At 42.1% G+C, this 10,468-nt stretch overlaps 1 pseudogene; it reads right to left on the bottom strand.

Moving 5' to 3' along the window:
* Positions 1-305: 305 nt before the first annotated feature.
* The window catches only part of LOC102859820, a 16,216-nt pseudogene continuing 6,053 nt past the window's right edge, over positions 306-10,468 (bottom strand).

Here is a 10,468-nt window from a genome sequence, read left to right as displayed (position 1 = left end):
CAGCATGCACCATGTTGTGCACGAAGTCCAGCATCTCCTTTAGTTCGAGCCCATTTTTGCAGAAGTGACAGAAGAGAGGGAGGGTAGGTGTCATGGCCACCACAGTGGCCTTGGGGCAGGGCCTGCAGCGTAGAGGGGTGGAGTCAGCGTCAGGGACACCTGCTTCAGCACAGGGCAGTGGTGGAGTTGGTGTCTGTGTGGAGTCGGCGTGGGGCAGTCAGTGTGGGCATGGGGTGGAGTCGGCGTGGTGTGGCATGACGTGAGGGGAGGAGGGGCACCTGTGTGGGCACGGGCGACGTTATGGGCTACAGCAGGTCCACACGGTGGTAGTAGAGGAGGTAGGCTGTGCGCTCTGCCGTGGGCTTCACCACCTGGTACTGGGTGATCACTTTGTCTGGTCATCGATGCGGAGCCAGCCATTCAGGCCGATCTGGAAGACGTCTGTGGTGTAGTGGCCTCCAGTGGCGCTGTTCCCGTGGTGGTAGACGACTGCAAATTTGAAGTTCTTATTTTTGACTCCTGGAGAAAGCAGTTCTTTGCTGATTTCTAGGTCCACAGGATATTCGATGTTTTTAATAATTTTCTGACAGCCGCAAGTCTTCTCATAAACGAATCGTTTCAGATGTAACACGAGGACAGGAGGGAGCTTCTCCAGAGTCACTCTGCGACTTATATCCACCTCCTGCTTGGTTTTTGTGGTATAGCCCTGTACAGACTCTCTGGCCACCAAGCTCTCCAGTGTGTCCTGCACAGTGCGGATCTTGTCAGACTGAATGTCCAGCTGCAGCGTGAAGAAAGGCTGCAGCGTGGCCGACTCCCTTGAACTCTGCTGGTAAACCACAGACCTAATATGCCCGCCAAAAATGCCAGTGATGGGCGTCTGGACAAAGTTCGCCTGCCGAGTGACCGAGGTCTTGTTCCTGGGGCCCACCTGCTTCCACCCGTCCTCACTGCCCTCGCCTGGTTCTTCCTCCTCCTCGTCGTTCACCATGGGGCTCTGGGACCCGTTGGAGATACTGAGCTTTTCATTATTCGGTGAGATAAGTTTCTTTAGATTCAGCATTTCCTCGTGGAGTCCATTGAGAATAAAGCCTAGGTATTCCTCAGCATCTTCCTGTTGGCCCTTTTCAGACAAGCTGGACTTGATGACCGTCAGGAGTCTATAAATATATGTGGGCTCAAAGGCGGCACCGGGGTGGATGTCCCTCACGATTTTATCCCCAAGAGCTTGTCTGGGTTTTGGAGGTACTGTCATGTTAGTGAACTCATTCATCAATCGAACAAAGCTATCTATCATGGGTCTGGATGTACAAGGCCGCTGCACTTTGGAATACACAGGAATGAACTTCATCAGGTGATACATGGGGGGGGGGCAAGCAACCAATGCCTGCAAGGTAGCATTAATGTAGCACCAGTTTCCTTTATTGATCAGCCCACGGGGTTGCAATGACACCGGTTTATGGATCAGGGTTACAGTCTCCAGTAACTCTGTGATCTTTATGACTACAGGGTCCTGCGAAACTGGAACAAGCCCTTCTCTGACTTCAACCTGCTTTTCAGAGGCCGGAGACGATGTGACAGGTGGGGAATACTTGGTTTCCACGTAAGCCATGGGTGAGGAAGAAGAGGGTTTGGAATCATGGAAGAGACTGGCCCATGACTTGGTGGGTTGGCCTGGGGGGAGCAGAGCTGGCCACCAAGGCCGAGGGGTCAGTAGGGGGCTGCGCAGGTTCAGAGTCCGTGCTCTCCACTGTGTGCAGCTCCATCCCTTTGGCAGCTGGGTCTGCACCAGAGGGTTCAAGTACTTGTCCATTAGCAACACCAAGGTTCTCAGTAGTATCAAGCCCGACACAAGGCTGGGCCACTGCTGCCCTTGCCAGCCCGTCCCTGGCAGCCTCAACAGGGAGGCAGGCCTGCTCAAAGTCAGGGAGGCACAGCTCTGGCAGCCCGCAGTCCTGGCATGGTTGTCCAGTGCTCTGGGGAAAGGCCCGTTGGGCAGAGAGCCACCCATAAAGTCCAGGGAGTCCTCAGGGCTATTACAAGTCCTGGGGGTGACCATCGGGGGCAAGTCGCCCAAAGAACTCTGTGTCCTCTGCACTTCCGCTGTCCGGGGCCGTTGACTAGGGCCTTTGTCGGAGCGCTGCCATTGCTGCCATCTTTCAAGTAACTGTAATACCCAGGTGGTCGTTTCTTCTTCTTTTTACGTTCCCTTTGTCTGAGACAACCAGAGACGCCATCATTTTCCCACGCTTCTCTCTCCACGTTGGAACTGCTATCCAGAGTAAGCGGAGATGCTGGGTACTGGCATTCAGAACTGTAGTTTGCATCCTTATCCTCATCATCGGGGTTCTTTTTGGAAGCAGGACAACCTAAAATAAATTCCGGGGCCTGAGGGTTCAGTGTGCTGGAAATACTGTAGCTGGGGGCTCTGGGCGCAAAGTCTTCCGGTTCGATTACTTCATTAACTCCAAACTCAATTCTCTGGTATTTTTGCCCATCGAGTGTGGCCTGAACGCCACACAAAACTGCTCCATTGTAGGGAGGAAGCTCGACGGAGGAGCGAGGTGTCACAAAGAACTGATTGAACTCATCAGGGCTGAAGTCTCCCCAAAATATACTACGGGCTGCGGAGGGCCACGGCGGCCCGTTTCAATGGGGCTCGGGGCTCCTCCGGGCTCCTCACGCTGCTTCCCCCTCTGCCGCCATCTTGTCACCTGCACAGCCACACTCGCTGCGGGCGCTGCGCCTGCGCACTGACAGCCTCAACCTTTCTTCTTATTAAGACTTTAAGGGAATAAGGGGAGCTCTGGTGGCCTAGTGGCAAGAAGCTGCAACTACAATCCCAGAGGTGCATGGTTTGAATCCACCAGATGCTCTGCCGGGGAAGGAGGGGCAATCTCCTCCTGTACCAGTCAGATCTGATTTGACGGTACACGCACACAAAAATAAAAGAATAAAAAAAGACTTTAAGGGAATAAATTAATTATGAATGTTGGGAGGATATAACTTCTTTTTTAAAAAATTGAAACTTTCCCTTTGTGTTTTTTATTTGTTAAATTCTTATACATGCTCTTTTAAATATACCCATTATTTCCATAACATTTTCTCTTGTAGCATCTTTAAAGTGACTGAAACAATTTTCAAATGATGGCACCTTATCAAAGTCCCAAAATTTCTTGCATAGCAAACATAGTATTGTTACTGAAAAGGAAAATTCTGCCAATATAGACTATGGGCTAATTTTTATACTGTGGTTATTTATTGTATATTTTGGAAATTCCTAGTTTTGTAGGTGCACGTACAATCAGTTAATTATATACAAGGAAAATATTAGGTGACTCATCCAAATTAAAACAGAAAGAATAACTTTCTTGATATAGTAGTTTTGGTGAAAGACATTAAAATGAATCCAGTTTTTACCTTGTGTAGACAAGATATTTGCCTCTGTAATCGGGATGGGTGTGTCAGAGGCAATGAGGTTGGCACAGGATAGAGCAGGATTTAGGTCGCTATGAGTTGCAAGAGACTCAAAGGCACATAACAACAACAACAACAACAACAGTTATTTATTGGTGGGAGAAGGATGGGAAATCTCCTCCCGTGTGATAAGCTGCCTCTGAAAACCTGCTAGAGGGTCAGCTCTGGGTTGATTCCTACTCGACAGTACAAAAGGACATCAGTTATTTGGTAACTTGTAACTTGACTCTCCTGCACTAGTAGGACTTATACTAAAATTGGAAAGATGCATTATAACCCCTGTTCAAGGATAGCATTCAAATTTGTGAGGCATGCTATATTTTCTTACAGCTTGAGAGCACTTAGCATATTTAATTACTTATTTATGGATTTCTCTGTGTAGCTAATAGGAAGCTTCTTGAGGGCAGGGAACACATCTTAAACATCTTTATCAAAACAACTATGAGACATTATCTCACCCCAGTAAGAATAGCAAAATTTAACAGAGCAGCAAACAACAAACTGGTGAGGTTGTGGAGAAACTGGAACCCTTATTCACTGTTGGTGGGTATGTAAAACGGTGCAACCACTATGGAAGGCAGTGAGTGCTTTCTCAAAAAGTTACAAATAGAAATACCATTTGACTCAGCAATTCCACTACTGGGAATACACTCCAAAGAGACCATAACTGCCACCCAAGTAGTTATATGCACACTCATGTTTATCGCGGCTTTGTTCACAATAGCAAGGAGTTGGAAACAACCTAAGTGCCCATCAACAAACGAATGGATAGAGAAGCTGTGGAATATTCACACAATGGAATACTACGCTGCATTGAAAAACAAGGAACTCATGCAGTATTATTTAAAATGGGTGACCCTGGAGGACATTGTGCTGAGTGAAATATCTCAGTCACAAAAGAACAAATACTGCATAAGTACCACTGTTGTAAACTGGGACTGACTGAGAAAGATGGGATAAATTATGTATACTACGTTGAAACAGATGAGGGATAGAACTGTTTAAAAGGGATAGATGATAAGGTTGCTATGAGACGCAAGCGACTCCACAACACATAACAACAACAGATGATAAGGTATTATTGTCATGACAGGAGTCCAGAATAAGAGTTACATGGTAAAGTAGCCTGGGGGTGGGGGGGAGGATTATATAACAATGAAAGAAATTTTTTTTCCTTTTCAAAGAGAAAAGCAAACTGAGGGCAGGTCTGGGCAGGGAGGAAAATGTGCAACAATAAATGAATGGAAATCCAAGTTCTCTGTAAACTTTCATTAAAAATATAAAAAATATAAAAAAATTAAATGAAAGTCTTTTACTCTGTGTCTGCAAAAGCCACTTGGTAACTATGGAATGAATTTAATATCTTGTTGTTTTTTCTTTTTTAAATATCATTAAAAGATAAAAATAATTTTTATTTTATCTAGAGTAATTATTCTCCCAAAAGGCTGTATTTGTTTAAAGTAGTGGCTCTCTACCTGACTGCATATTAGATTCACCAGGGAAGCTTTTAGGAATGATCAGTGCCAGAACCTTGTGTCAGATCAGTTTAATCAGACCCTCAAGGGGTCCTGGATACTGGGGTGTCCAGGTGTATATGTGCCTGTGTATGCATGCCTGAGTTTGCAAGTGCGCGCACACACACACATTCTAATACAATTAAGCTGTGTGTTTCTAGTTTGCCACTATGATGTATGATGGAGAGTCATTGGTTTAAACCTTAGATTGTTGATGCGGTATTTTTGGATTGGCCTTTTGGAGGTTTATAATTTTTAATAAATAGAATAAAAATATGAGGGAACATTTCAGCTAAAAGACTAAATAATGAATTTTATCTTCTATGTATTTTTGTTTCTGAGCTTTGTTGTGTAAGAATTTTGTCCTAGTCTGTGTTTGACTTTTTTTTCTTGGGCCATTATGAGTCACATTTATTTGTGATGTACATCTAATGCTTACATGGTGATTGTCTGATGTTTGGAACAATAGAGAACAAGAATTGCTTCAGTAGTAGTTAATGATGAGGTTGTCTATTGTAATGACTTAATTTAAAATCAAGACATGTGCAAGTTTAGTATGGATTGTGTTTGCAAATTCAGTCTATTAAACGAGCTTATGTGTTTGTTATGAAAATATTATTTGCCAGAGAATGATGGTAAATGCAGTTTTTATATAAATACAAAGTTAATAATATGTAAAATATATAGTTTAGCATACAAAGAAACTCAGCTTTATTAATTTGTATTATCATTGTAATTTTTCCATGTATTAATTTTGGTTTCTATTATTACATTTTGGAAACCTTTTCTGGAAAATTCAACTAGGCATGCAGGTAAACTAGTTTTGGGTTTTATTAAAAAAAAAGATTTAAAAAAATTTATTATTGCACATTTTCTTCCCCCCCCCCAATTCCCTCAGTCCACTCCATAATGAACCCCTTATCCCAGATTGTTGCCATACATATATAATGTTTAGTCATATTTTTGGGCAGTTCTTCCTCTCATCTGTTCTAATGCAGTGTTCATTGTCTATACTCTTTTTTCCCTTTCTCTCCCCACCCTCCCTCACTGCCCCCTCCATCTGTCCTAGTTTATAACAGTGGTGTAATGTATGTAGTATTTGTACTTTTGTGACTGAGATATTTCACTAAACATAATGCCCTCAAGGCTTCCCCATGTTGTGAAATGTTTCATGAGTTGATTCTTTTTTTAATGGCTGCGTAATATTCTATTGTGTGGATATATTGTAGTTTTCTATCTTTTCATTTGTTGATGGGCACTTGGGTTGCTTCCATCTCTTTGCCATTGTGCATAACACAGCAATAAGCTGTGAGCCTTGGCTCTGGTTTCTTTAGGGTATATTCCTAGTAGTGGAATTCTGGGTCAAATAGTAGTTGGCAATTTTTTTGAGAAAACACCAGATTTCTTTCAATGGTGTCTGTACATTCCCACCCTCAGTGAATAAAACTTCTGATATCTCCACAACCTTATCAGCATTTGTTGTTTGCTGCCCTGTTGAACTTTGCTATTGTTGCCAAGGGTAAAGTTTTTAATGTTTGGAAAATTTCAAGTGTGAGCTTAAACCATTTCCCTAAAATCAATAGACATATGTTCCATGAAAGAAATTCTGGTTCTTGCTGACAGTCATGTAACAGAAGTGACATGATCACAAACTAAACTTCAGATAGGCCAGAAATAAAGAATACAAGCTATAGAGATTAAACTGAACTTTCCACCCAAGAAAATTCTATTAAATATAGGATGTGGATTCCTATATATAGTGGGACTTAGTAGTAGTAGTCAGGGGGCAGTGTTGATTCCTGATGATGGACCTTTATTCTGGGACCATTTTGGGAGGAACTGAGCCACTCAGTTGCTTTTCTACTTTGCAAGACCCCCTCCATTTCCTCATATCTACTTTTACAACTGCTAGGACTTTGAGTTTCTGAAGTGTAGTTTACAAGTTATCTTTTTATTTCCTATCAACTCCCTTAAGGAACTCTGGCAGCATAGTGAGTAAGGAATTGGTCTGCTAACCCAAACATAGGTAGTTCAAATCTACTAGCTACTCTGTGGGCTAAAGATGAGCAATCTCCTCCTGCAGTTTGCAGCCTCTGAAAATTTACTGGAGGATCAGCTATGAGTCATAATTCTATATCCTTGACATCTATAGGTATTTCTTCCTTTTCCCCTTTTATTTGCAATAATTTCTGCATATCTCTCTCATAGCCGTTGAGTCAGAAATTACTCATAACTGATCCTATACTGGGTTTCCAAAGTTGTAAATTGTGTGTGAGGAAATTTCCAATCTTTCTCTTTTGGAGGAGCTTGTGAATTTGAACTGTCAGACATCACCTTTGGTTTTGGAGGGAGGGGTAGGTAAAGGAAAGATTGGTACAAAAAAAAAAAGCATATGAACTTTGTAAGTAAACTTGTATGTTGTTGGGTAGGTTCAGAAGGGTGCTATGCATTGTAGTCTACTACACAGCACATAACAAGGTAGCAATCTGCTATTCTGGTGGTATATTCAGTAATGTGTTTTTGTTTTGTCAGTCCTTGCTGAATATACCACCAGAGTAGCAGATTGCTACCTTGTTATGTGCTGTGTAGTAGACTACAATGCATAGCACCCTTCTGAACCTACCCAACAACATACAAGTTTACTTACAAAGTTCATATGCTTTTTTGTGTACCAATCTTTCCTTTACCTACCCCCCATCAAATTTTAGATTCTTTAAATTTGCTTTGTTGTTGTTTTTAAGTGCCATCGAGTCGCAACTCATAGCGACCCTATGAACAAAAGACCTGAACACTTGTCTAACTTTCATTGTTTCTCCAAGTTCATAGAGTTTCTGGAGGCAAGCTATTTCGGAAGTGGATGCCACTCCTGTTTCCAAGATTGTTTTAAATGGGGAGCTCCACCAAACACTGTCCACCATAAATAACCATTATCACATTTAACACATCAGTGTCACAGTACAGCAACCATGAGTTACCTTTGTACAGCAAATGGACAGACTAGTGCTATACGACTTAGAAGAATGTTTCACCAAAAAGAATTTAAACCAGGCCCGAGGACCACAGATTAAAATCACCCACCTTTGGCTTGATAGGATAACTTTCTATCCACTAGGCCAACAGAGTTCTCTTAGTATTTGTCAAACTATTGTTGTTTTCTTAAGTTATTCCCCTACAAAGGATGTAATTCTTCCTGCAAGGATTTTTATCCATGTTGAATAAGTATTTTTTTACTCTTTCATTCTCTGCTTCCCTCATACTTAAATGGCTTTTTTTAAAAGTAATTGTCCAAATTCATTCACAACAAGAAATAATTACTTTGTTGTATTTTAGCCATTATTCCCCCCCCCCCCAAAAAACTATTTCATTTCCATTTCAGTGTCCTGATACTGGGCTGTTACATAGTCTTTTTTACAAATCTTTTTAAAATATACTTTTAATTTTTCACTTTGTAAACATTTTGTATACTGGAGTCACTGACAAGTAAGAACGATAAGTTTTCTCTTCCTCTCTGTCTTTTGGTGTAGCTTAACAATATCCAAAATGAGTGTGTACTTTAAGCATTCACTCTGACTTTATTAAGTTTAGGAGAGAAGCATTACTATTTAACCATATAGGATTTTAAATGCTTTATTAAAACTCTTTGGATGTTATTTACTCAATACAAAGGTCTCTTGTTGTTATGTGCCATTGAGTCGTCTGCGACTCATAACGACCCTGTATACAACAGCCCTAAACTCTGCCCTATCCTGTGCCAATCTCACCATCTCTGACACACCTACCCCCATTACCCCAGTCACTGAATCAATCCATTTCATAGAGGGTCTTCCTCTCCTGTGCTGTCCCTCCACCCTCCCAAGCATGATGTCCCTCTCCAATGACTAGTCCCTTCTTGCAACATGTCCAAAATATGTCAGCTGAAGCTTCAGAATCCTTGCCTCCAACGAGCAGCCTGGCTTCACCCTCTCCATGACAAAACTGTTCATTTTCTTAGCAGTCCGTGGTATATTCAATACTCTTCTGCAACACCACAGCTCAAAGGCATCAATTCTCCTTCTATCATGTCCAGATCTCTGATGCATAGCAAGTGATTGCAAAGACCATGGCAGGTATCAGGTGCACCTTAGTCTCCAGACTGACATAGTTGCACTTCAGTTCTTTGAAGAGGTCTCTAATCTCAGACTTTCCCATCACAATACGTCTTTTAATTTTCTGGCTGCTGGAGCCAAGAGTGTTGATTGTGGAGCCAAGCAAACCAGAACTGTGAACAATCTCACTCTCTTTACCATCCATTATGATGCTGCCAATCGGCCCAGTGGTGAGAGTCTTTGTTTTCTTGATATTAAGCCTCAAACCATACTGCAGACTGCAGTCCCTGAGCTTCCACAGCAAGTGCTTCAGGTCCTCCTCACTTTCAGCAAGCAGGGTTGTGTCATCTGCATAACGCAGATTGTTGATGATTCTTCCTCCAATCCTGATGCCACATTTCTCCTCATAGAGCCCAGCTTCCTGAATAATCTGTTCTGCATAAAGATTGAAAAGATTGGAAAGGTATGGAGACAGGATGCAGCCCTGTTGTACACCCTTCCCAATTTTGAACGATGCAGTGTGTTTCCCTGCTCCGTCTGACGACTGCCTCCTGGTCCAAGTATACGTTTCACATTAGCATGATCAAGTGTTCTGGGATACCCATTCTTCTCAGAGCTAGCCACAATTTGCTACGATCCATACAGTCAAATGCCTTTGCATAATCAATGAAACAAAGATAGAAATTCATTTGGTACTCCTTGCTTTCAGCCAAGATCCATCTGATTTTAGCTACAATATTCCTAGTACCATGACCCCATCTAAATCCAGCCTGCACTTCTGTTGATGTGCTGTTCCAGTCGTTTTTGGATAATCTTCAGCAGAATCTTGCTCGCTTGTGATATTAATGATATTGTTCGACAATTTTCACACTCTGTGGGATCACTTTTCTTTGGAATGGGAATAAGTGCAGATCTCTTTCAGTCAGTTGGGCAAGTGGTTGTTCTCTAGATTTTTTGACACAACTTGGTGAGCACATCTAGGGCAGCATCTGTTAGTTGAAATATGTCAGTTGGTATACCATCAATTCCTGGGGCCTTATTCTTAGCCAATTCTTTCAAAGCAGTCTGAACTTCTTCCTTCATCACCATAGGCTCTTGCACATATGCTGCTTCATGAAATTCTTCTGTGTCTGCCAATTTCTTTTGGTATAATGACTACATATTCTTTCCATCTTCTCTAATACTTGCAGGATCACTCAATATTCTGTGCAAAGCGTCCTTAAGTATTGCAACTCCAGGCTTGACTTTTCTCTTCAATTCCTTGAGCTTAAGAAATGCTGAGCGAGTTCAACCCCTTTGATTTTCTGACTCCAGCTCTTTGCACATTTAATTATAATACTTTGTCTTGTCGTGCAGCCTTTTGAAATCTCCTGTTCATCTCCTTAATGTCTT

Source organism: Elephantulus edwardii, unplaced genomic scaffold (assembly GCF_000299155.1).
Source record: "Elephantulus edwardii isolate Elephantulus edwardi_28Jun2011 unplaced genomic scaffold, EleEdw1.0 scaffold00407, whole genome shotgun sequence".
Taxonomy (NCBI): domain Eukaryota; kingdom Metazoa; phylum Chordata; class Mammalia; order Macroscelidea; family Macroscelididae; genus Elephantulus; species Elephantulus edwardii.
This window is presented reverse-complemented; position numbering and strand designations above follow the sequence as displayed.